Below are 26,364 nucleotides of genomic sequence, written 5' to 3'. Positions count from 1 at the left end.
TTTTTTTTCTTTTTTTTTTTGGTGTACATACACAACAGATGGCGCGAGACGCTACAAAAACGATAATGATGATAATGGCCGCGAATTTTGAAAATTTAATTTGGGCAGAAGGGTGGCGCTTTTCGCTTAAATTAGGCGCAAATCGACGAGTTTATAGGCAGACGCCAGGCATGAAAGGGAGATTCAATTTGTCTACGAAAAAAAATTTACGCCATGCATAGCATAAAAACAAATCCCACTAATAGTCCTTTTCGACTTCAATTACACTCGGAGACAACTTATGGCAGTGTGGCCAAGGCTAGGCAGAAAAGGTAAGATAGGCTACTGTTCCCTAGCCTTGGAAAAGGAGCCAACTCACCCCTAGTGACCTTACACTTTCTCTTCAATTTATCCCTTTCACCCGTCCCCTCGCCTTCCACAAGGCAAGAGGACCATGGCTGTCCTCTTTCCTTTCCTGTCTGGCCTTGGCCACAGTGAGAAAAAAAAAAAGGGTATCCCTTAGTATATACATAAAATATACTGACAATGAAACATGAACTGATCGCACAGCGCCTAGCTTGTCCGTGCGACCCTCCATAGCAGTTGCAGATCCTGTATGGCCAGAGAACTTGTGTTCCGTCCAAAAAGCAAGGTAAGGCACAAGCTTTCTAAACTGGTTTATTTTATTTCATACATACTGCTAGCCTCCTTTTGGAGGCTGTTGCAGGTTTGGGGCATAATATAGAAACAGCAAATGACAGGAATACTGACAATCCACAGTTGTCTAATTTTTATATAATTCTATATGGCAGTGTGGAACAAGAAATGGAAAAGAAGGATATGATACAATATAATCACACTGAAGACACATGTTTCACTATATTTGTACAGAGGTCAGGCTACACATATATAGGGTACTCAAGGAACAATTGCCAGCCGTGAACTGAACCCATCTAGTGATGAGCAATTAACCACTTCATCGGCTAAACCATTCCATTCGCGGACCGCCAGGGGAAAGAAGGAGAACGTATCACAGTGTGCTCGATACTCGACTAAATGCTTGGAATGACGCATTCTTTCGTTTCTATGTGGTGACAGTTTAATAAATTTGGAAGCTGTATGCAATCAAGAACATCCACACCGTGCGTGCTGCATAGCAAACAGCCTTCGATACTTGCCGTTGAATCAAGCTATAATTGGAGTCTCTATAAAAGTCTTGACCATGAACTGCAGTACTTTATGTTGCTTTTCACCTCATCTTGGTTTGCAACTTCAGGTTTAGGTTCATTGCACAGGCAAGTTCTGAGTGCACCTGAGTGTAACTATAGGCAGGGGTGTTGGAAGAGGAGGAAAGGCAGGGAGGTTAACCGAAGAAGAAACCGGTTTGCTACTCTGCACTGGGGGAAGGGGGTAAGTGGATATAAAAGTGATGGGTAAAAGAAAGTTACAGAAATATGAAGTCAGTACTGTCACATCACAGCCATATCACGTCGCATCGCAGCAAAATCACAGTCTACCGATCAGGCCCGTGGTTTTCATGAAGCAGAGCAGTGCCTGGGAGGTCTTCACCGCAGCCAATGGCATATAATCTTGGCATATAATCGCCGCAGCCAATGGCATATAATCTTGATTTCTGTCAGAGGGTGTCCATATAGACACTCTAGTGCAGGGCAAGAGACATTGTATGTAGTCCACTCGCAAAGAATGTGGCCTATAGTCTCGTCAGACCCACAGGTTGCACATGCAGGGCTATTAGCCATACCTATCACAAACGAATTAGAATTTGTGAACGCTACACCAACCCACAGGCAGCACAGCAAAGTTGCTTCACGGGGTAGGCCGTGTAGAATCCGAAGCTTCAGGTCAGGAGCAGGGGTGCCGAGAAGCCTGTTCTGCTTATGATATAATGACAGCACCACATTTAAGCTGCAGTGAATATGTTTTGTTACGAATGTTGCAATAAGTGGGTACCGCACGGTTGCTGATTTATCTATACATAGGAGAGTGTCCCCCTTATATGATACAGGGAAAGAAATAACCACATAGCGATCAAAAGGATGGAGGAAGGAGAGACTGATGACAGCATGCTTTCTTGCCACTGAAAAACTGTGGAATAAAAGAAATCAGGCTAGTGCCAAGAGACGGTTGGTTGGTAACTCGTTTATGGGGTTTAATGCCCCAAGCATCTCGAGTCGCATGACATCAAGAGAAGTGGTTATGGAAAAACCAAGCCCATATAACAGTGCTCTGCACATATAACAGTAGGACAAAAAAAAAAAAGACATAACAGAACTTGCCCAGACATAACAGATAAACAAATAAACAGACAAGTGTAGCAGTATAACACCAAAGCATTGTGCCTTACAACATATTTACAAATTGCCTTTTCAAGGTCATGGAATCAAGCATGTTGCATGCAAGGGCAAAAGTGGCTGTAAGCGTGGGAAGAAGGTGACACAAGCCGCTGACAAGGAGAAAGCTTTGAAACAGTTCACAGGAATAGGGAACGTAAGGCACAATGAGCAGGTCAGGCCTGCCATAGTATCAAGGAAGTGACAGTGGCTGCGCACGATTGCGTCGCATGAATGTGAAATGTGTAGCCTCTCAAATGACGTCAATTTATCCATATGCATTTGCATTTTAGCGTGCAGTTGCTGTTTGTTTGCTTTTCTTTTTTTAGCGAAGTGGGGGCTTGACTATGGCAGGCCTGAACTGTTTGAGATCAAGTTAAATATTTATCTAAAGCTTTCCAGAGGCCTAAAACTCCATTCGTGTTGTATCTGCGGAAATACGATTTCCCATCATCATTCTGTTGTTCTGTATACTGATGTCCATTTAAAGCAAGAATAACATCAGGAGAATGTGGCTGCTAATATTTAATTTCGCAACAGATGCTTAAGCTAGGGCAGCGCAAAATGCTGAAGCCAGTCTAGTGCTCAATAATACTGGGTGAGGTTAGAGCATTGAAGGATACTGGTTCATATCTACGGCACTCACACGCCATGCACGACTATCCTACGAGGGTGTGGAGGAGCAAGCAGTCGGAGGTTGCAAGCCCAAGCCACGGATGACAACAAGGACAAGTGAGCGGATGTCTATACCATGAGGTATTGCTAATTTAGGCATCTAGATCATCATCATCATCCTCAGCCTGACTATACCCACTGCAGGGCGAAGGCCTCTCCCATATTCCTCCAATTAACGCGGTCCTGTGCGAGCTGCATCCACTTGACCCCTGCAATCTCGTCCGCCCCCTGCTACGCTTTCCTCCGCTTGGAATCCAGTTTGTTGCCCAAAGCGACCATCACTTATCCTTTCCTCGCGCTACATGTCCTACCCATGCCCATTTCTTCTTCTTGATTTCCATTAGAATGTCAGTGACGAGTTATTTCTCTGACCCACTCTGCACGCTTCCTATCTCTTAACATTACCCCTACCATTTTTCTTTCCATAGCCCTCTGCGTTGTCCTCAACTTTAGTAGAACCCTCTTTGTTAGCTTCCACGTTTCAGTCCCATAGGTAAGTACAGGTAAGATGCAACTGTTGTATGCTTTCCTCTTGAGCGATACCGATAAACTACTAGTCATAATCTGGGAGTACTTGCCAAATGTGCTCAATCCCAGTCTTATTCTCCTTGTTATTTCCCTTTCATGGTCCGGATCTGCTGTTACTACCTGCCCTAAATAGATATATTCGCCTACTACTTCAGTGCTTCGCTACCTAACGTAAACTGTTTTTCCTTCCCAAGGCTATTAAACATTACCTTAGTCTTCTGCATATTGATTTTCAAGCCTACTTTTTTACTTTTCCTGTCTAGGTCATCATTTTTTGCAATTCATCCCCTGAGTTACTTAGCAAGGCAATGTCATCAGCAAATCGCAGATTACTGAGGTATTCTCCATCTACTCTTATCCCTAACTGCTCGCATTCTAGATGTCTTCTTTCTTAGATTCTAGCATCTAGATGTCACTGCATAAATTGTTCATGGTTTTTTGTGCACCTATTTCTGCTTACAGCTTTTTCTTTGCTTGTATTGTAAGTTATTTGTGTTTATTTGATAAATCCCCCCTCCCTATGTAATGCCCGCAAAGGCCCTTAGGGTATTTGAAATAAATAAATAAATAAAAAATATATATGGGTGTGTAGTGCTAACAGTAAGTGCTGGAGTAGCTCGGTGCAGTAAGCAGCCAACAAGTGTGGCAGTTACGAGACGTAGTGTTGGGTTGAGCGCTGGGGTATTATAGCGTATAAGTGTGTATTGCAACCCAGATTCAATTTCAGTTTGGTGGAATGACTATGCAGGTAATTCATTGGGTATAGGGTGTGGCATGTCCAGACGATACCAACGACAATGGCAACAATGTGGCCTCACAGATTGACACTCATATGTTTTAATTGTTGCTATAAATGTTTTTCAGTCACTTAACAAATTGCTATCCATAGCAGAAACGATACTCATGCACTGAAAAATAAAATGAAAATACTGAATATAATGCACATATATATACCTTGGTACATGTACTGTACATGTAGGGAGCCAAGGATGCGAAAGTTGTCCAGAATAAACGAGCGGCTGCGTCTCCAAGACTGCTGAAAGTAAAAACAAAAAATGGCATAGACACATGTAAACACTGAAATGAAGTGAGTGCTCTACAAAGCAGCGTTGCATATGAGATATCAGCCCAAGTTTAAAGTCTACTAACACGTATACAGTAACAAGGCAGCTGCAAGTGACCTGAAGGAAGTTAAGCAAGCTACCTTCCTGGCCGCATTTTGGCAGCTCGCTGCATTCGTTACTCTGGGCCTCAAGCGAACTACTGTATATTGTGTCATAGTGTATATATATACTTTTTATTTTTACCTACCCTGTCCTTTCTCCCTATCATTCACCTCTCTGATTTCCTCTACCCCTTCCTCGCTATCCCTTTAATTCCACCGCCCCTGTTCAGGTGCTTCAGATATCAGATACCGGGGCTGGCAAACATCTTTTCTTTCCTTTTGTATATGTAATAAAATAACCACTAAAACAACAAATGCTGCTAATGCTAATCATCTTAAATTAGAATCAGATAAGCAGCAAGCTGACACAGTATAGTGCCTACGTTGTCGTGTAGCATTGTCGCAAGTTCCTGACAGAAAAATAAAATGTATTTGCGCAAAGCTTTGTTGGAAACAATTTCATTCCTTCCAAAGTCATTTTTGCTATACTGCTTATATATCGATACATGTTCTGATAAAACACGCGAGTTTTGCACCGTCTCCAGATTGCTTTCCAAAGCTAGAAGGTGGCATCCATGCCACAGAGATATAAGTAATTGACAAATTGCACGCTAATTTCGATCTGTCATATCTGCAAGCTCAAAAACAATTAAGTACCGGGTTGCTGTTTACCTTAATTCACTGCTGAATGACACCTCTCGCATTGATTTCGCGGACAAAAATGGACACGACACCCACCTACCGCTGCACTCAGCGCACTATGTCAAAAAACAACAGCAATGACAATGGCTTACGTGAGAAGCGACGGCCGATGTCAGATCGTTGACGCAGACATCGCAAATTTGCTCGGTACCCATGAATCGAACGTCCGACTTTTGCAGTTGAATGGTTTAATGCACTGCCTGCAATGGTTTAATGAGGGTGCGTTGCACTACCTCCGCTGCAGCAAAACCACGCCAATAAACTGAGAGACTTTACAAACACTATAGTGTTCAATTCTAGAACACTATACAAACACTGCCCGAATGCGCCGACGACGGCCGAAAAAAAAAGAAAAGCCCGCCAGCCCGCCTCAAATCTGGGGACAAATTCAGACTCAACTAGGCACATAATAGTCAACATTTAGGTACTTTGTAAAAACATGGCGTTCAATGCGTTTGGGGAAATCTAGGGACAAACTTTTAGCCGAAAAAACCCTATTCATGGCGGGTTTTAGTCTCGCCCTTCTGGACGGGCCTCAAACCCAGATGCTCACTGAGTCGCCCAAAGTATGGCGGTATGGCCCAAAGAAGGAAGACTGGCGCGCTTTTCAGACAACGAGCATTTGCGCTTTGCGAGCCCTAGGCACCCTAGGTTGTCTTTCATGCGTCGGTCTGCTGCAGTTGGCGGGCCATCATCCCGGTAGATGCAAACTCGGTGATATGCGAATTCAGTTCGTGAATTATAGCCTTAAATTCAAGGGCGCAGCCTTCGGTGCAGTCCTATTTGCGGCCTTCTGACTGCGGTGAGTCGTACATACATGCCCGCGAACTCTAAGTAAAGCATTTGTAGTCTTTCCGCCATCGCCTTCCTTGCAGCTTCTTTAACGAGTTTTTGCTCGGCAGCGCAAGCATGCGTTAGCCTCAATTATTGACGCGGCGTAATCGCGCGACGGTCTCCGGGCGAAGGCGTGAGGAGACTGCGTAATGGCGTCCACGATCTCGTTTCATTGCGCTTGGAACAACTTCCATAACTGCTGCTGTGTACCGATCGGTCGCCGGTTGCTGTTGTCTTCCGGATGCACTGGAGTATTGGGACATATGAGGCGACTGAAAGATAACGTAAAACTATTTCTGAGTTCGCTTATATTTGTTTGGGCAGTATAAGGCATTTTTGCGTGCGCCAGCGTGAACTCGCTGGTTTACAATCAGGAGGTTTTATTGCCTTCCTCGCAGCTTCAACCGATGGAGCGGCTCAGCCCACAGAAAATGTCGGGCTTCTTTCGGAAAACTGTTGGAAGGTAAGTGGCACTCATCTGTACAGACCATACGTGGTAGTGCTGCAATACATGAGTATATCTGCGGACTGATAAAGGGGGGTTGCTGGCCAGCTGAGAGATGGTTTAAACGTGAGTTGGCCCTGTGCGGAATGAGCCTCGAAGTGCAACAAGCCTACTGCACAGCATGAAATGGCTACAAAAGTATGGTTATATACATGACCGAATTCCTGTGCTTATTTGCTCAGACCTTCCACTGTCAAGTACTCACTTTTTTCGGTGTATGCAGCAATGAGGGTGACCTCAATACTCCTCAGCTAGCATAGGTTCATGCCTGTGACAATATCTCTCTTTTTACTGCCGAAATAACTGCATTGGTGGAACTCACTGAGCTTGTTTATATAGATTTAACACTTTGGATGCATGTTGCTACCGCAGAGTTCCCTAATATATATATCTTTTGCCTGCTCCAACATGAATAGTTGGCAGTGCTTGGCTTCAAGCTGCTGCCAAGGCCATTGACAGCTTATTTGAAAACAGAGCAATAATTAATCTGAGCTAGCATGTTTTGTGGGAGAGTGAGGCACCATTGCGAGTACCTCGTAATCCTGTCAAAGAGCTTGGCAGTTGCTGCTATAAGCACTCTCCATTGCAGTTCCATGCAAGCCGCAGCATATTGGGCACTTACTGCACAAGTGATTTAACTTAGATTCTCTTTGTTGCTATTTCAGTGTTTTGTAAGTGTTCTAAATATTTGTATTTGTGCTAGCATTGACAGCCAGTCTCATTACTACCTTTTTCCTTCTGCAGCAGGCACTCTCACTTGCTTTGCTCAAACCAAATTCTATTGTGAGTGAGTTTGCTGAATTTATGCAAACTAAATGTAATTGCAGTATTACTCTCATTTATTTACATTTGCAGAGGCAACGAATTCTTGGTGCCGACGAACGAGTTCCCTCCGCCAGTTCGATTACACCGCCACCTCAGTAGTGCAGTGAGCTGCGACTGGCGTGACCAAATGGATACTCTCCACTGCTTCCACAGGTTTAGAGCGTGCTCCCAGTTAAGTTTAAAACACCTTGCTTGCAATGTATTTAATCTTGTGTAATCCCTTGAATTTGCTGATATTCTATTATTTGAAAATCATTCTGGGTGGTTTGGAACACATGATTTGCAGTGGGGGGAGGTGGGAAGCACAAATGTGTGACTGCAATTTTTTGCCAGTCTAGCTTCTAGCCTTGCGAATTAAAGTAACAGATTAATACCTGAACAGGCCTGACATTTATTGGAGAGATGTCATATAGAAGAAAACTTGATCCCTTGTGGAGGTAACACAGCTGTGGTTCTCCGAGAAAAAGTTATCCGTGTGTTATGGTGTCTAGAACATGGCATTGTCTTAGGTAACTTGGCATGGAATCAGCCACTTGTACTCTCTTGACAGCATCTATTGTACTATGTGCTAGGTGACATGCCTTCAGGGATGAGGGTAGATACAGAATACCTCAGTAATCTGCAATTTGCTGATGACATTGCCCTGAAGCAGTCACAGCAGCAGCTGAAGCAGTCAGGATGACGGGCAGTAATGTGAGCAGGTTGTACGTCATGCTGGTCATGGAGGAAGTAAAAAAGCCTTAGAAGTAATGCAAAGGGGTAAATCGGCTGGTATGGATAGGCAACTGCAGATCTTTGAAGAGTGGTAGGGAGATTGTGCTAGAAAAACTGCTTGCTTTGTGTGTGTAGTGCCTCACGACCTCAAGTGTATTGAAATCTTGGAAGGATCCTAACAGTACCATAATCTATAAGAAAGGGGCAGTCAAGCACTTGCAAACTTAAACTGATCGGGTTATTGTCCATTGCCTACAAGATAATAGAATTGGGAAAATCTTGGACTTTCTATCAGCTGAAGGAGCAGCTGGCTTTCGTAAGGGCTGCCATGTTTTTTAATGTGTCTGCCCTGCTGCTGTTGTGTGCTGGATTGTAGCCTACATCCACATCGGATAGGAGGCTGTGCAAACAAACTGCTCTTTACAGAAGGGACATAATTTGCCATATCATACAATGCAGCAGCAGTAGTGAAAAGTGCTCCACAAGAAGTGACTTATTTTAGAATAGTTGCTTTATTGCGGTAGCGTAAAAGGCGTCACCCTTGAGAAAAATCACAACCATGCCTTTGGCAGGTGACATGGCCATGCACTGATTGGTTGTCTGGTTCTGCGATGTCATGAGGCCACATGATATGGCCGAACTGGCTGGAGCTCATATTGTGTAAAAGCGCAAAAGAGACAAAGGATCGAGAAAAGAGAGGACGACGCTATCTGGAGCTGCTAACTCAGGCAGCTCCTTTGAGGTGAGAGGTTGAGGTGGAATAGAACCATCCGAGACCCTTGGATCTAGTATCAGACATGCTACTCCATGTTCATACAGCTTTGTTAAAACAGAGCTTTATACCCATGTTGGGTGGTCTTAGGCACAATGTGGTAGATTATGGTTGTATGCTGATGATTGTGTGTGAGATAATACCGGCACAAATTAAGGGATTAGGGCTTATACCTTTCAGGACTGCTTTATGCCAATCGTTCATATATGATTGATCGTTCTCACACACTGGCAGACGTAAATTTATGTATTTGAAACATGTAGCCCCATTTAGGCAGATAGTATGACAAAAGTAATTATAGTAATTAGTTCACAGGAATGGAAAAGGCACAGAATCTGTCACTTGTTTCTGTGGGCACCTGAACTGTGCCGTAAGGGAAGGGAGGAGGGAGTCAAAGTGGAAAGACAGAAATGGGTGCTGTAGTGGAGGTCTATGGAGTAATTTTGACCACCTAGGGATCTTTAACGCGCGCTGACATCACAAAGCACATGGGTGCCACTTCGTTTGCATCGAAAGCAGCCGCCAGCGATCGGGTTTGGACATGGGTACTCCGGCACAGTAATCTAGCATCTTAACCACTGCACTACCGCAGTGGGGCTATTGTGGCAACCATAGTTTCTGTTTGTGTGCAGCTTGTTTATTTTTTATTTATTTTTTTTTGTTCTTTCTGGCACAGTGTGACATTTAAAAAATTATTTGAAATAAAGAGGTCTTTGGCGCCATTCACACGATTCTGCTGCTTCTACTATAGTTTTCTGTTTATGAGAGTAGTAGCGAAGTCTCTTGAAGACAATTTTACTAGCTCTCAGTTCAACTCAGATGATGAATCAGTCAAATGTCAGCCTCGGACTTCAGCTAGTGGCCAAGAAAAGCTTAGTTTCAATCTCTGATCACACTTGGTCAGTTACACATGCTCATTTTGTGTTCCCAATGTTCTGTTTCCATTCGCTGGGTTTCAGCAGTAATGAAAGCTTGGTACTACTTGATATGGCTTCTCCAGAACTTCAAGTGTGGAACTTCTTCAAGCAAATTCAGTGGAGTTTGAACACCAAGCTTCTATTGCAGATTTTCAAATTTTATGGCAAACTCTCCCACCTTCTGGAAAACATGTCACCAAATAATTCAGTCATAAATCCTGAAAGGTTTGGAAATGCCAATACTATAAACTGTAAAATGAGTAGAACAAGGCCGAGCATAAAAATGGGTGTTTTCAGCAACTTAGCTATATTTCTGAGAGAACAGCACACCTTCAAAATGAACTTCAGAACCTAAACTAGTAATAAAAGAGGCAGTGTAGCATATTTTTAGTATTCTGAATTATTTTTCTTGCTGTCTTATTTTGATATTCATGCCCCCTTTTCTTTCACTGTTTGGATTTTTTCTGCAAATTTCGGAGAAAAAGTTTTTTATGCTATGTATAAAGCCAAAACAAAAACATGGGCATTTATTTAATTGAGCATCTAAATACCTGCATTTTAGTATTATCTAATAGCAAGATTGTGTAAATATTTCATTTAATAAACAAATTACATGGTGCTGAAGGAGTTGAGGCAAAAAAAAAAAGCTTCATTTGCAAGCTGTAGTTTAAGAAATGACCATTTTTCTGCCTTTTGCATATCCTCAAGATTTTATTACAATTTCTTGATTTTATATTCATGTTTCACAATACTTTGTGAATATTTTACCCAGTGCTGAGAATTTATCTTATGTATTATGCTTATATTCATAATATTCACGTGTCTAGAGGGCATTTAAATAGCTGTATTTTAATTGGCTCATGTGCGTCATGTACAGAAAGTGTGATCAGAAATTGTCATCAAGAAACGTCCTTCATACTGGAACTTGCGTGTGAAGAGCTCTGGCAGGTGCGTGCTCTGTTGCCGCGTTGCAGAGAGGAGGAAAGGAGGCATCCTGGCTGTGCAAACCGCTGCAGAGAGGTGACAAAGAGGGTACTGGCAACCCCATGCATACGCGGGCCACTTATGCGCTTATTCACAGGACCTCGGAGGATGGGCGTGTGGTATTCGATCTGTCATTTGACGTGCGTAACTATAAGGCTGCATTCCCTGCACCATACTTATTAGTCACATATTCTAATTCTGGTGCCGGGTTGTGTTCGCCTTAGCGATCTTAGAGCTCTTAAGCACTTCCTACATTTTTTTTTTTTTTTTTTTTTTTTTGTAGGTTGCAGCAAAGTTCTTTAAAGACTTCATTTATAAAATAGCAAGGTGCATGTATGCGATCAAGGATCTTTGAGGGAAGCTGCAGATGGGAGCTGTTGACGCTACCATGCTATACTAAGACAGATCTCAAGTGTCTCCTAAATTTTTATAACAAAACGAACATCCGCACAGTGTTTGCTGGAGATGCTTACAACCCTGCTGTCCTGTCCGAAGACAGGGGTACATGCATTACTGCCCGCCATATGCAAGGCCAGCCACAATTAAACATTCGTTACCAGAGTAACATGATTGCCTGGCTTTTTTTGTGTGTTCACTTCCTTAGCATACTGTAGCATAGTCATAGTAGTGTGCACCTTTCCAATAAGTGGTCACGGGGTGTCACCATATTACCTGCTGGACTGCTTTGTGCATTTGGCGCTAGCACAGTGGAAGCAGAGCCGGTTTGCAGCAGTCCAGAGAGGAGGAGCGAACAATATGGTGGCACCGAGTAACTTATTGGAAAGGTGTATATAGATTGCTTGTTCCTGCAAGATGCGAGTTAAACTGCTCTCATACGAACAGTTTCGATCCTCATTGAACTGGATCTACATTCAACTCATTGTAGATCGAGGTTGTCACACGGCAACTGTCAAGTGCAGTTGAGCTCGAGCCTGCTTGACTCAAGGTTGCTTCCTCAATCGCTCTCGAGATTTCAAGCACACTCAAAAGCGGTCATTGACACCCTCGTCATCAACGAGCTCTAAAACTTGAAAAACGAATAAATGCAATAGAACTGCACATAATAACACATAAATGTATTAAAAGGCATGATAGAACATTCGTAGAACGGCTAATTTTATAATATTGACACCGTAGTCCACCGCCAGTGGAAGCTAAGGTGGCGTTCTCTTCGACTGCGTCAGTGTGGAAACTGTGGAGTGGAAGAGAAACTGCACTGTAGCACTTGACCGCTGGGAAGATAGGTTAGATGACCTGAGGCGCCAAAAGCGGAATGCTGCTGTGTACACTGAAATCGTGCAATCATTACCCCAATCTTAAATTTCCTTTTGAGACTCATTGCGACTGACAGCAGACGACTGACCACGTAGGAAATTTCTCAATGCTGACTGAAAACGCTCGTGTAGCACCGGATGCTTCAATCCTTCTTGAAAGCCTGAATGCAGATTGAGTTCAATGAGGATCGGAAGTGTTTGTGTGACAGAGGGATTAGTGTAGCACAGCTAAAGCTTTGTGTTAGCTGGTGTGCACAAGTTGGGTGGCCAAGCTGTGTTATATGGTATTACAATGCATATTTAGAAAACAAAACAGGGCACCCCAAACGGTTTATTCAACTTCTCAGATTATTTGGCATTACACACATTGTCTTGAAAGCAGTCCACAATATGGCCAGCACAACTTATGTCCTTGCTTATTTCAGATTGTTCATTTAAGAGAGCTAACATATTCAAGGGCTACTGACCAGGCTGACATTTTAACCAAGCCCGATAAGGCGTTGGACATGGTCTCTGCGAAATACTGCAGCGATGCACACACTGGAAAGCAACAAAATGCAAACCAAAGCTAATGGTCCTTTTAAAACAGCCAAACCTTCTCATCCTTTGCGCTGGCCATCGAACTTTGTCGATGAGGTACCCACAGATACTGCATCCATTGGTTTCTCTCTGACTGATGGGCGAGGGGTGTCACTTGGTCTGCTGATGTCACGCACTTTTTTGTCTTGCATTTCGTTTTCACTCATGCATACACTCACACAAGAAAGAAGGCTTTTAGTTTCTTGCCCTTGTCTATGCATGCTTCAGCGTGTTCTGTGCACTGTGCTATTCATACACCAACGGCTGGACTCAAGTGGCAGCGGCGCGCACTTTCATACAGCCTGCGCATTCGCCGCAGATATAATGGCAGCTCTTCTAAGCAAGCAGTGCTCTCTTCCCCGTGAGGTTAGTGCAGGATTTACCCAACCCTGGCCACTCGCTTCTGTGGCGGCGCCCGGTGCGCACCTGCGTTCGCGCCTTCAAGCGTTCAAGTGTTCAGTTTACGGAGTGAGCGAAATACTTAGAGAAATTATGTAGTCTCAATTTTGTGTGCGCAAAAGCGGTGCAGTGTAGGCTCAGGCAACAGTATTATTTTGATCGTAGTAATACTTACTTTGTCTTATTTCTTACAGTGCGCAACATGTGCTAATTACCGTCTGAATACAACAGTGATTTGGGTTATCAGTCTGCAGTAAGGCAAGTAGCAGCATATTATTGTAAGGTCAGTCCCATTATGCTGCACAAAAGCTGATTTTTTTCTTCCTGCTGTAACTTTGTTTCCTTCGTGATATGAGGGGAACTGTCAAAAATGCATTGACATGGCTACAGAAGCACAGAATTTATCACATGAACATTTTCGGCCTCTCGGGCCTGTTCTGCCAGGCCTGTTACAATTAGTGGCCGAGCAAGGAGGAGTACCTGTTTTGCCTACATGCATTATTTCAAATGATATGCCAGTGTGACGGCATCTTTTCGCTTTTGGGCACATTTCTGTCTGCTTCTGCACATGTACCAAAATTTCGGGCACCTTCACGTGTCTGCAAGTCAGGCTGGTCGTTGACCTGTTTTAAGTTGTTAGTGCAAATTTAAAAAAAAGGTAACCTGCTCTTATTGCACTTTTTGTGCACTTTGAACAGCGCATTCACTGTAACTGCTTTTCCTGTTCTGAGGCGTGCGCAGCATCACCTCGAAATAACAGGAGACATTCATCACCATCCTCATATAAGGATAGGATAGTAGGAAAGCCTTCCGACCCTTGTCTTTGCCTGCCACCTATGTTGCTAAACTCTGCGGCTAGTTTGTAACGAAGCTAACTTCATGACAATAGTTGAGCTTCTCGGCCACAGTGTGCTTTTGGTATTTCCTTCGGTCCGGACCCATACGTATGTTTTCTGCCACGCATTTGAACTTTATTTCCTCTGAACGACGTGCCCACGCCTGCAAGTTTGAAAAACTTGCAGTGTTTCCTTTCATCAATTTCCGAGTGATGGAGAACTCTGTTCCAATAATTTAGCTATATTTTATGCGAGTTTTTTCCTGGTTTTGGCTCTTCGGCAAGATGCTGATACACAGCCAGAGCCTGTAAGGATGGCTCACGGCCGGCACACCTATCATATATAACTCTCAGTACAGCGGCAAAAATCACTGCAGGTCGCTCTGAACGCTCAAGTTCATGACATCTCGTTGGCAAGAATCACAACCGGGTGAAAGTGCAGGCTTGGCCAGCCTCCGCTTTTTTTTTTTTTTTCCAGCTTGTTGCACACCAAATGACGGCATCACTGAGTAGACGCGTCAATGCCACACAGTGCCACGATTTCGCAGCTGTAGCAGACAGGAAGCACCCTCCATGCATAGGTCGTAAAGAGCGCACCGTCGCCACTCGAATCCAGCCATGGTACACCGTGCATAACCATGAATACAGAAAACACGGAACATCCATACATGCACGGGCTTGGTTTCCTAAGAAAGGCCAGAGGCCTCGCACCTATGCTTCGGCCACCCATTGAGCTCAGCCTCTCCCCCTCCTCCTCCTTATTCGCATTGTAGCTGGATGAGCCAAAGCTCACTTCTCAACCTTCAAACAAAGGTCACTGGTGGTGCTTGGGTAGCAGAAAGCTAGAAAAAAAAAAAGCTGAGGCGGTAGCGTTTTGATGGAAGGCAGAAAGCAAGGCACCCGTGTTTGTGCAATGTCAGTGCACCTTAAAGAAAGAACTCCAGGTGGTCGGAATTATCGGGGCCCTTCACTATGGCGTCTCTCATACCTGAGTCTCTTTTGGACGTTAAACCTCGCAAACCAACCAGCAAGAAAAAAAAGAATGCCTGTAAAAGTCGGGGCCATAATGACTGCATTTGATGCATTCTTGTAGCTGTTTTTACCCAGCACAGGGCAGCGTTTTCATTTTGTTGATCGAACCAACATGGCGGGCATAGTTTCTCAAAGCACTAAGAGATGGCGCTCCACATTTCGCGTATTTAGGGAGCCTACATGTACCAGCCCTATGCGTATTGTCTCTTGTGGAGGCTAGTCAACCAGGGAGGAGGGAGAGACTCTTTGGTGATGGAAGGGAAGGAGAGAAACATACCGGTTTTGATGGTTGTAGCTCTGTTATTTACGAGTCTGCTGCAAAAGTATTTTTGGCCACCGCGCATTCTGAAGGCGCTGCCTCATAGACAGCAGGTTTGAACACATTTTCGAATCTAGGGTGATTCATAAACAAGTTCAGTTTATGGAATCGCACCTGAAAACGAAAGGAATGATTGAAGCAGGAGAAATGATAGCACCTTAAAATAGAAACAAAAGGTGGATGGGCCCGCAGGGGGCATCTGCTAAAGCAGATGTTTGGTGTACCGTGCGACACCACGGACCCCAGCACCCAAGCTTAGCCGTGCGTGGCATCGCCGTGTCCGGGGAAAAGGGGATCCTGGTGGTTGAGCCGATGCCGAGTGTTCGGACCTTTAAGGCTCCTCGGCGGAGGCAACACACCACTTTGGCCCCAGCTTCACGTAGACGGCACCTCCGGGCTGACCCACCCGGGGGAAATCGGCAGTCGCCTTTTCCTGTTCTCCCCTCCATCTTTCACTTTCCTATTTTCTTTCTTAGAACTGTCCAGTCCTCTCTTACCTTCTTCATTTCTTCCTACTTCCAGGCGGCGAGGGTTAACCTTGTGTGGCTAGCTACCCTGAGTTACGCCATATTGGGTTATAGTTACGGTGTACAGCTGGCGTGGGCAGGAATTGACAATTTCTGTCCCGTCCCCTCGTTGGGCTCCATGGTGGATGGCTGGCACTGCAGCCGAACAATACACTTTTTTATGGCATCTAAACTCCTTAACCCCGATCGTCCTCCTTCTAAAAGGGGGCGCACCGAGACCACCATGTTCTTCTCAAAGAACATAAACAACTTTCCTCGTTTCCACATGGTCCACAGTGACCACGAGGAAATCACTGCACGACTTGTGTCCCCATTTGTTGTTTCCCGAACGTTGACTGAGGCCATTGGCCAGGGCTATAAGATAAAGAAACTTGGAAACGGTGACCTGCTACTAGAATTAATATACAACCATCAGTATCAGAAGCTAAGTGCAGTCGAATCATTTGGAGAAATACCGGTACAGATTAGCCCGCACCGATCACTAAACACTGCCCGAGGAGTCATCTCTGATGATGACCTTAGGTACGTGAGTGAACAAGAACTTCTTGAAGGCCTGAAGGAACAAAATGTAACAGATGTTTACCGGATAAAAATCAGACGAGATAACAAAGAGATAGAAACAAAGCACATTGTACTCACCTTTGCTGCAAGCACTCTCCCAGAATCTGTCGAAGTAGGCTACACAAAGATAAAACTGAGGCCCTACATCCCTAACCCACGCCGTTGCTTCAAATGTCAGAAATATGGCCATGGCTCTCAGAGTTGCCGTGGCCAACTCACATGTGCAAAATGTGCCTCGCACGAACACTCTACAGACAACTGCGAAGAACAGCCGCTTCTCTGCTCAAACTGTGAAGGTAACCACCCAGCTTATTCACGCTCATGCCCGTACTGGAAAAAAGAAAAAGAAATAATTACACTGAAAGTCACCGAAAACATATCTTACGGAGAGGCACGAAAGCGGCTTTCTCTTCCTCAAAAGCCACACTACTCCGTTGTGACGCAGCAGGGCGCGGCATCACAGCGGTCGTCGGCACCTGCCTAGGAAGCACACAGTTCTTCCAGGGCAGCGCCACCTGCGCCCTTGGTGGAGTCAGCTAGCGCTACTCCACCACCACCCGCAAAGCTGGCTGCGCGGACCCCCAGGTCAGCCGGCCCAAAGGCCTCGACCCATGAATCGAGGCCTAAAACTGACAATCCTGTGCTTTCTGCACAGTCGTCCACCGCATCTGAAGATGCGATGGACACAACTTCTTCACCCCAGCTGCCTAGGCGGCAAAGCTCACTGGAGCGAAAAAGAAGGGGAAAAATCCCAATAACAGGTCCCAAGGACCTACAAACCTAAGTTTAAACTTGTCCCCTAAATAACTTTTAATTATGGCGCTCCTCATTTATTGGAACTGTCGAGGACTCTTTAAAAATTTAGATGATATATATGAAATTCTTGCGGACTATCAACCAAACATACTTTGTCTGCAAGAAACCCATTTAAAACCAGCAGACTCAAATTTCCTTAAGCAATATAATATATTCAGGAACGACAGGCAAGGCAGCTCTCACTCCTCTGGTGGCGTTGCCATTGTAACACAAAAATCAATCCCCTCTCGAAACATCTCACTCAACACAGACTTAGAGGCAGTGGCAATCAGAAGCTTAGTTTATGGTAAAATAACAACGGTATGTTCCCTGTATATTGCTCCAACTTATAAGCTAAGTAGCGAAAGTTTTGAAAAATTGATTGATCAATTTCCGGAACCTTGGTTGCTGGTCGGAGACTTTAATGCTCACCACCCATTATGGGGATGTACAAGAACGGACTCCCGAGGTGTTCTAATCGAAAAATTCTTATTGTCCTCGGGATCATGCTTACTAAACACGAAACGGCCAACTTACTACAATATAGCACATAACTCTTACACATCCATAGATCTAGCCATTGGCTCCTCGATGTTCCTGGCAGCTACAGAGTGCACTGTCATTAACAACCTATACGGAAGTGACCATTTTCCGATCTTAATAAAATATACTGGGAACGGAAATGAAAATTTGTCGAATCCCAGAAAATTCAAAGAAAATGCAGCCAACTGGAAGATGTTCAGGGAACACTCATCACTGCCTTGTTCATCCATTAGTGGTCTATATGTAGATGAAACTCAGCGCTTGATAACACTGCACATTATAGAAGCTGCAGAAAAATGCATCCCACAAACGTCAAGTAAGCCACGAAACAAACGAAGACCCTGGTGGAATGCAGAATGTAAGACTGCTCGTGAAGCTCAGAACAAGGCATGGTCGAACTTGCGACGACACCCCACTGCCGAAAACCTAATAGCCTTTAAGCGAGCAAAGGCAAATGGCAGGCGTGTTCGACGCATCTCCAAGCGAGAAAGCTGGGCCTCGTTCCTTTCGTCTGTGAACTCTTATACTGACACACACAAAGTCTACAACAGAATAAGAGCACTCAAAGGATATAACACTCTCACACCTCTTGTCAGCACTAGTGGCGACACACTAGAACATCAAGCAGACACACTAGGGAAACACTTTGAATACATATTTAGCTCGGCACACTATACAGATTCCTTTCTGCGGCACAAGGTGACCGAAGAGAGTAAACCTATACATGATAAGAGACCATGCACAGGAGGGTACAATAGCCCGTTCACACTACAGGAGCTGAAGAGTGCACTAGAGACATGCAAGAACACAGCAGCTGGTGCTGACAGGATCACATATGCAATGTTCAGGCACCTCCATGTGGACAGCCTCGAAACCCTACTCTGCCTGTATAATAAAATATGGGCCACAGGACGCTTTCCTCAAGCATGGAAGGAAGAATCATTGTCCCGATATTAAAATCTGGCAAAGAACCCACACTTGCAGCTAGCTATCGGCCCATCGCCCTAACCAGTTGCTTATGCAAGCTTTTCGAAAAAATGGTAAACCGTCGTCTTGTTCACTTCCTAGAATACAATGGCCTTCTTGACACAAACCAAGCTGGTTTTAGGGCTGGGCGATCAACAGACGATCAGCTCATTGCATTTGAGTCCTATGCAAGGGATGCTTTTGTACACAAACAACACTGTCTATCTGTCTTTTTCGATCTTGAAAAAGCATATGATACCACATGGCGCTATGGTATTATCCGCGACCTCTTCTCTCTCGGTATCACAGGGAACATGTTGAACACGTTAAAAAGCTACTTGTCTGAACGGACCTTCAAAGTTCGTGTTGGCCATACATACTCGAAGCTGTTTATACAGGAAAATGGTGTCCCTCAAGGTGGTGTCCTCAGCTGCACGCTTTTTATTGTTAAAATGAACTCTCTAAAGGGCGTGCTGCCAAGAACCATCTCTTATTCTTTATATGTCGATGACGTCCAGATAAGTTTCAAATCTTGCAACCTGGCCATCTGTGAACGCCAGATTCAACTAGGCGTCAACAAACTGTCTAGATGGGCTAACGACAATGGGTTTAAGTTTAACTCTGCAAAGACCGTCTGCGTGCTTTTCACTAAGCAGCGTGGCATTAGACCTGAGCCCAACATTACACTGAGTGGTCAGAGCCTTGCAGTTCAAAAAGAACATAAATTTCTCGGTGTAGTTTTTGATGAAAAGCTTTCCTTCATATCACACATAAAACAGCTGAGATTAAAATGTCTGAAGGCAATGAACCTGCTAAAAATTCTGTCCCACCAGTCCTGGGGCACAGATCGTGACTGCCTCTTGAGCCTTCTGAATAGCGTAGTTTTGTCTCGTATTGACTATGGCTCAATGGTTTACGGGTCAGCATCACCTTCTGCCCTAAAAATGCTCGATCCAGTGCACCACCTTGGCCTTCGCCTTGCCACAGGTGCTTTTCGAACTAGCCCAATTGCTAGCCTCTATGTTGAGGCTAACCGATGGTCATTACAGCGAAGAAGACAATTTACTGCTGTAAGATATGCTACCAAAATATTGTCTCAACTGGACCATCCTTGTCGCCGGCTCCTGCTTGACACAGCTAACACAGAACTTTTCACAAGAAAACCGTCACTAACAACACCATACCCAATAAGATTAGCCACTCATATTGAATATCTGGACATCCCGGTTGGCAGCCTCCATACAACTTCCATAAAAGACTTCATCGCTCCGTGGGAAATGCACACTGTTAATTGCGACCTAACATTCCTTCAAGTCGGAAAACATGCCCTTCCTATAGCCATACAACAGCACTTCATGTCTCTGCAGGCAAAATACATTTGTAATGAGTATTACACTGATGCTTCAAAGTCGACTCAAGTCTCATGTGCCGCACATGGACCACAATTTTCACTAACAAAAACACTGAACAGACATACAAGTATATTTACTGCAGAATCCCACGGTATCCTGTTAGCTGTGAGACACATTATAGAAAACAAAATACAGTCATCGGTCATCTACACAGACTCCCTTAGTGTTTTAACCTCCCTAACTTCTTGGAAATGGCACAATAAGAACCCAGTCCTGAATACTCTATTTAACAACCTTATCACTGCCCATAAATTACAACTTAAAATTACACTTTGCTGGGTGCCAGGCCACCGTAGCATACCGGGTAACGAGGCGGCTGATAGGCTTGCTGTGTCAGCTGCCTGTCGAAATACTACAGACATCGACAAAATAATATACCAGGACCTCAAGCCACACATTAAAAACAAAATTCGACAACAGTGGCAAGAGGAATGGGACACAGCGACTGAAAATAAACTACACACTATAAAACCTATCATAGGCAGGTACACTACAGACAAAAGAGACAGATTCAAAGAAGTAGCCTTGTGCAGGCTGAGAATAGGTCATACACATACTACACACTCATACCTTTTAACGAACTCTCCTGCACCACACTGCTCGAGATGTGGTGATCGACTCACTGTCATTCATGTTTTAATCATATGTGCACAACTGGAACCAGAAAGAAGACGTCATTTTCCCTCCTTGTTCACTCATCAAATACCTGCACACCCATCCATTTTTATTGGCGACAACCCAATGTTTCCTTTAAAACAGGTGCTTAAATTTTTATTACAAGTAGGCTTTTTACATGAAATTTCTTATCGACGTGGGTCTCAGCCCGCTCCTCCTTGAGAGGACGGATGAGATCTTTTAATACATCTACTTATACATTGTGCATCCATTATATATCGCAAATGAATTTTAGGCCCTATACACCATTGTTTTTAGCGATATTACAGAGCGAATACATTTTTAGGCCCTATACACCACTGTTCTTTATCCCTTCATGAAAAATCAACTATTCCATTATATCAACTTGAGTACACCGTTAACCTTGAGTTTGGCACTCTTTGGCCTGAGTCGCCCTTGCGCCATTAAAATCCATCATCATCATCATCATCAAAAGGTGGATGGGTTTTAAGATTCTTTGCAGCTGTTTTCCACTTGCCCAAAGGCAGTGCAGAGTTTTGGCCGGTGTGCAATGAGCAGTTGGGCGCATGGTTTTGCTGATGGCATGGCAGCTACGTGCTGGTTGGTGACATTTTATACACAAGGTCTTGTAGACTTTGTGTCTAGTTAGAAAAAAAGAGGATTGTAGCAAATGAGCATTATGCTGAAATAATCTTGTGAGTAGCTTCAAAGAGCAGCCTTTTTTAAAAAATGGCTGCTTTCCATGAAAACATGGCATTAGATTTTTGCTTTTCTAGATGGGGTTTTAAATTTTGTTTTGATGGTTTCTTGCAATCTTTTGCTTGTTCTTCACGACAAATGTATTTACTTCATAGCTTGCAATAAAATGCTTTCATTGCAAATAAGCATTCCTTGTGTGTCGTGCTCTTTGGTCTCATTATTTTGAACTGTAGTAGCCATGACAATCGGAAAACATTTGGGTGAACAGCATTGCATCATGTCTACATTATATTCCTGTAGAAAAAGAGGACGGGCATTGCAGTTGATGTCGATGAGACTGAAATCGACATTTGTTTCAGCTAAACTGTTTCCTCGATTTCGAATCTGGTTTGGGCTACTGCATGTCTAAGGCCCCAGCCAAATATTGCCCACTGCCTCAATAACAGCACATGCTCAAGGACATAAAGAAACTACAAGATGAAAGTTTATTTTTCAACCCTTTGTGATGAGAGCAACTTTACAACAGGTAGAGGTATTGACATAGCACACAGGGATCGGGAATGCCAAAACCTAATGCGGTCTATGAAAGACGGCAAGCATGGGAAAGAGCTAATGAATTTTGACTGCTTGGTGTCCTTTTTATATGCACTGACATTGTGTAGCCCACAGGTGTCTTTACATCTTGCCTCTGCCAAAATGTAGCCATGTATTTAATCTTAAAACCTTAGGATTAGCAGTCGAATGCATAGCCACAAAGTCACTGCTGCACATAGGTAGGAAGGTTTCGGACGTAGGAAGGGAGTAATGTTTTTAAGCCAGGTTGAATCTGAACCATGAGAAACATTTCCCCAAGAGCAAAAAGAGGTGAATGTAAATTTGGAAGGTGCTGTATATATAATGTAATAAAAGGCAGTTTGCTATCATGTGATCATTTGAAAGGCTGAAAAGTGGATATTAAAGCATTAGTTTAAAATACCTAAGCAAAGGACAGTGCAGCAGGTTATAGAAAGTAAAATAATTTGGAAAACCTTCACAAACACAGATGTGGATTAAAGTACAGTTTCAAGGTAATCATAACAAGGAAGTAGTAATCAGCTATTATTGAAATGAGCAGGCCCTATTTGCCCTGGGCAGGTGGCGTCCTTGGTCCAAAAAGGTGAGGGCATAAGCAGGTCCTCATCTGATGGTTTGTGTGGGTGGTACTTCTATGCTGCCGCAACACCATACCATATGACACAGAGTGCTGGGCATCTTGCAGTCGAGTACCTGCAGTTGAGATTGCAGCACATGGTGCACATCTTTTAGTATGAAGATGCAGAAAACTGAAAAGAAGCATTAGAGAGGGACATGTGATCCAGGAAATAGGGCTTTTCAGCTAATCGATTAGGTTTCCAGGGAGTGAAACAAGTAAGGGATACCAGACACTGGGATGAAGAGATAATGTCAGCAAATGAGCCAAGGTTGGTGGCTGCAGCTAACGCATGAAGCAGCGATGATTGCAGACCATTAATTCCCTTCAGCATACCTAGTGCAGGCAGTGATGATGTTGAATCAAAACTCTGTTGCCAATTTATGAAATAACTATAGATATGTAACTGCACTGTGGGAAGCCCATTTAGCCTCTTGATTTTTCTTCCAAGTTTTTGTTATGAATGGACAGAGTGAAAATGCGCAAAGGAAATAAATGCCAGACTAGGGATAAGTGTAGTCCTTCATTGAATGGCTCTAGTGTCGCATTGCTGAACTGTGGTTTAAAAGTTACTTGTGGCGAGATAAATGAGTCATATAGCCTCTGGGAGGCTTGCAGAGAGAGCTGAACTGAGAAGAGAGAACTCGACAGAACAGCAGAGACTTGTGCGAGCACCGTACAACCAGCCGGTTCAAATGGCGCGCCGTTGCAACGGTTGAGTGACAGCGCTGCAGGTGGCGAAAACGTCCAATACCAACAAAAATTAATTCAGTAAAAGGAAACCTTTAGATAATTAAAATTGGCACTTGTAGTTTATGCGTTAGCACCTCCTTTGTTTAACCGAAACTGTATAGTTTCATTTGCAACAATTTTAGATACGATGGTGCGTGCGCCATTATCATCATCATCACCCCCTCCGCTAAATTATTTTGAGTTGCGGCGCGTTGCATGAAACGTTTTAAAAAAAATGTTTGACGCGTTATTGACTCTAGTTATTCTCCTTCCAGTGCTTTGCGGACCCTGTGTTGCGCTTTATCTATTTGTTGTTAATGCTAACGAACCATAAAATGGCTGTGTTCTGTGTTTATACAGCACAGGCGACGCACTTCGCACGGTGAGCATCACTTTGGTAAGTCGAATAGAAAGCCAGCTGATTGCTTTTTGGAAGGAAATGAGTTAATATATTTGAGTGCCATGTTGGTAAGCACGGTGCCTGCGCTAGAACCGCGATTCTTCCGCGAATCGCTGTGTGAAATTAGCTGGGAACTATTTGTTTCGGGACGTTTAACTGTGAACATTGCAGCAAGGTTACTTTCTTGCTGCACTTGAGGTTGTCTGAGAGAAGTTTTGAGCTTGCCTGCGCAGAACTAAATAAAGCGCTCCGTTGAAAGTGTTTAGGCATTGTGACTACAGAGACATCGAAGGCTTACGTTTGTGTCAGAAGTGCTTAGAATTAATTTTTAGTGTGAATGTGAGGCATGTAGCTTTCCCTAGCAGTCGTAAGATCACCGAGGCAAACGTCAGTTTAGCACTTGCATCGGACGCGCCTTTTCAGCACATGCTGCATGTATGCGCCTGTTGTTGCTTTTATGCACGAAGACTGTGGTAATAGTTTGCAGACTGCAAACTATAACTGAATATAGAACTGTTTCAAGTGTGTTGACCGCTTCTTAATAGTGTGTAATGTTGATTTACTAGAAATTAAGCTTCGCTTTTTTTTTTTTTTGGGGGGGGGGGGGGGGGGCAAATAATAAGGGCCTAACACGCTGTCCGTCAGTCCCGAGACGAGTGGTACGCTGTACAGCAAAGTAAATGTACTGCATTACCGAACGGGGTCACGTACTCGTTAGCTATGATTTTTTATTTTTATAACTGTAGTGCACAACGTAGATGTAATGTGCGATCGCTTGGTTCTTTCCTAGTGTATTCTTGTAAAACAAATAAACTGGTCAGAACAGCATAGAGATGTGGCTTTAGGGAATGCATCGAAACAGGCTTGCCAAATGGCTTGCCTCTGTTCTCATTCTTGCTCAGATCCAAAGGCAGTACATTTCATTTATCAACTTAATTTTTTTGTAATTTCAGTGTTTGACTTTACAGTAGTTGTCTGCATGGTAGGTAATCTGCCCAAGTATAGATGACTTGCAGCACTGTCACATTGTTGGTGGACCAGAGCCATGGACGAACCCTGTTTGCCTGCCTAGCCTGCTACTAACTAGCTACCTGCCCCATGGAAGATACCTATACCTGATTTACTATCATGGAGTATGTGTGACAGCCACCTGATAGCTCGCAGCTGCAGCCATGTTGTTTTTATGTTCTACACCTGTGCACTGCAGTGTAACGCTCTATCACGCATTTTAAAAAGGACAGTATTTAATGGCTACATTTTCATCTACAATAATCTGTCACGGTTCCATCCACCAAGGCTGCACGACATTCATAGGTGCCCTAGTGAGGCTCAGAGGAGTTTTGAAAATTCTTGTGCAGTATTGTTGAATTATTACTTACAAAATATTGTCCAGTGAACCAGTTTTAACTGTGAATGTATTTATTTTTTCTAAATTACTACCCACGCAATGTTGTTATTACGGCATTGTGAATGCACAAGATTGTTAGTCTGCTAGAGTTTCCAGTTTGTACAACCCATAGCCATTTAAACAAGAATTGCAATGGTGGCGCTGAAGGGCAGCACTTATCTGCGAGATGGCTGATGCATTGTGAGGGCACCAGACATTCCCCTCATCATCTGCGGCGACTGTCATCGATACTACGAAATCACAGTGGTTGCCAGTGTTCACGTGCGAACTGCTCGGGGTCGCAGTCAACAATTTCAAGCCACTACAAAAAGTGTTAATTGCATTGATTACATCTTTGCATGACAGCCGATGTATCCATCATGAACTATGTCTTACTACAGGTACCATATGCCATTACTTGCTGTACTGTACGACAGCACAGAGTACATGTGTGATTAGTGGGGTAAATAAAATAAATAAATACTGTCTCCACTGGGAATCAAACCTCCATCCCTTGTGTTCCTCACATACTGTACTTTGTTTATGGCAATAGAACATGAGTCAGCACAGATGCATTCTTGCAGTGGAATTATCTAGGCATAGCACTGCTAATTTTTGTTCTATTGTGGCACCTTTTATGGAGTTCACCGATTTTTTTTTTTTTTGCATCGTTCATATAATAAACACATAAAATCCCTGCAGCACTATGAAAATTTGCCCGGAGCATTCAACTCGTGCTACAGTATGTGCAGTAAAGCTACCTTTGTCTTTGTGTGCAAAATGAAATTTTTTACGAAAGATTTACATTTTGCATGTTGATTTGATCAGAATATATTGGTTTTGAACATGATTGGAAGAGGCTTTTCAATACCCGAGCTGTTTCATGTGCATGGTTGTTAACTACCATGCTGAACTTTGTAGTCAAGTACAATATGTGCATAGTGCCTATATGCATACAATATATGCATAGAGGCAGGTAGAGTGATTGTTTAGGTGTACTGTAATTATCAGGCTGTGCTAGTATCGTTACAGCTATGATATAAAAATTCGCATCAGGTTTGTAGAACTTGTATTGTGAACAGTGGTTATATGGTGTCTGTGTATTTTATTTTAGCATAGCAGTGATAT

At 43.7% G+C, this 26,364-nt stretch overlaps 1 long non-coding RNA gene across 1 annotated transcript; it reads left to right on the top strand.

Annotated features, from left to right (window-relative positions):
* Positions 1–5,960: 5,960 nt before the first annotated feature.
* On the top strand, positions 5,961–11,851 carry LOC146205783 (uncharacterized). Its single transcript, XR_014704260.1, has 3 exons — positions 5,961–6,202; positions 6,633–6,697; positions 7,595–11,851. It is a non-coding gene; the product is annotated as an uncharacterized LOC146205783 (long non-coding RNA).
* The last annotated feature ends 14,513 nt before the right edge of the window (positions 11,852–26,364 follow it).

The sequence above is a fragment of the Amblyomma maculatum genome, chromosome 1 (assembly GCF_055883805.1).
Source record: "Amblyomma maculatum isolate TAMU_Amacu chromosome 1, ASM5588380v1, whole genome shotgun sequence".
NCBI lineage: Eukaryota > Metazoa > Arthropoda > Arachnida > Ixodida > Ixodidae > Amblyomma > Amblyomma maculatum.
This window is presented reverse-complemented; position numbering and strand designations above follow the sequence as displayed.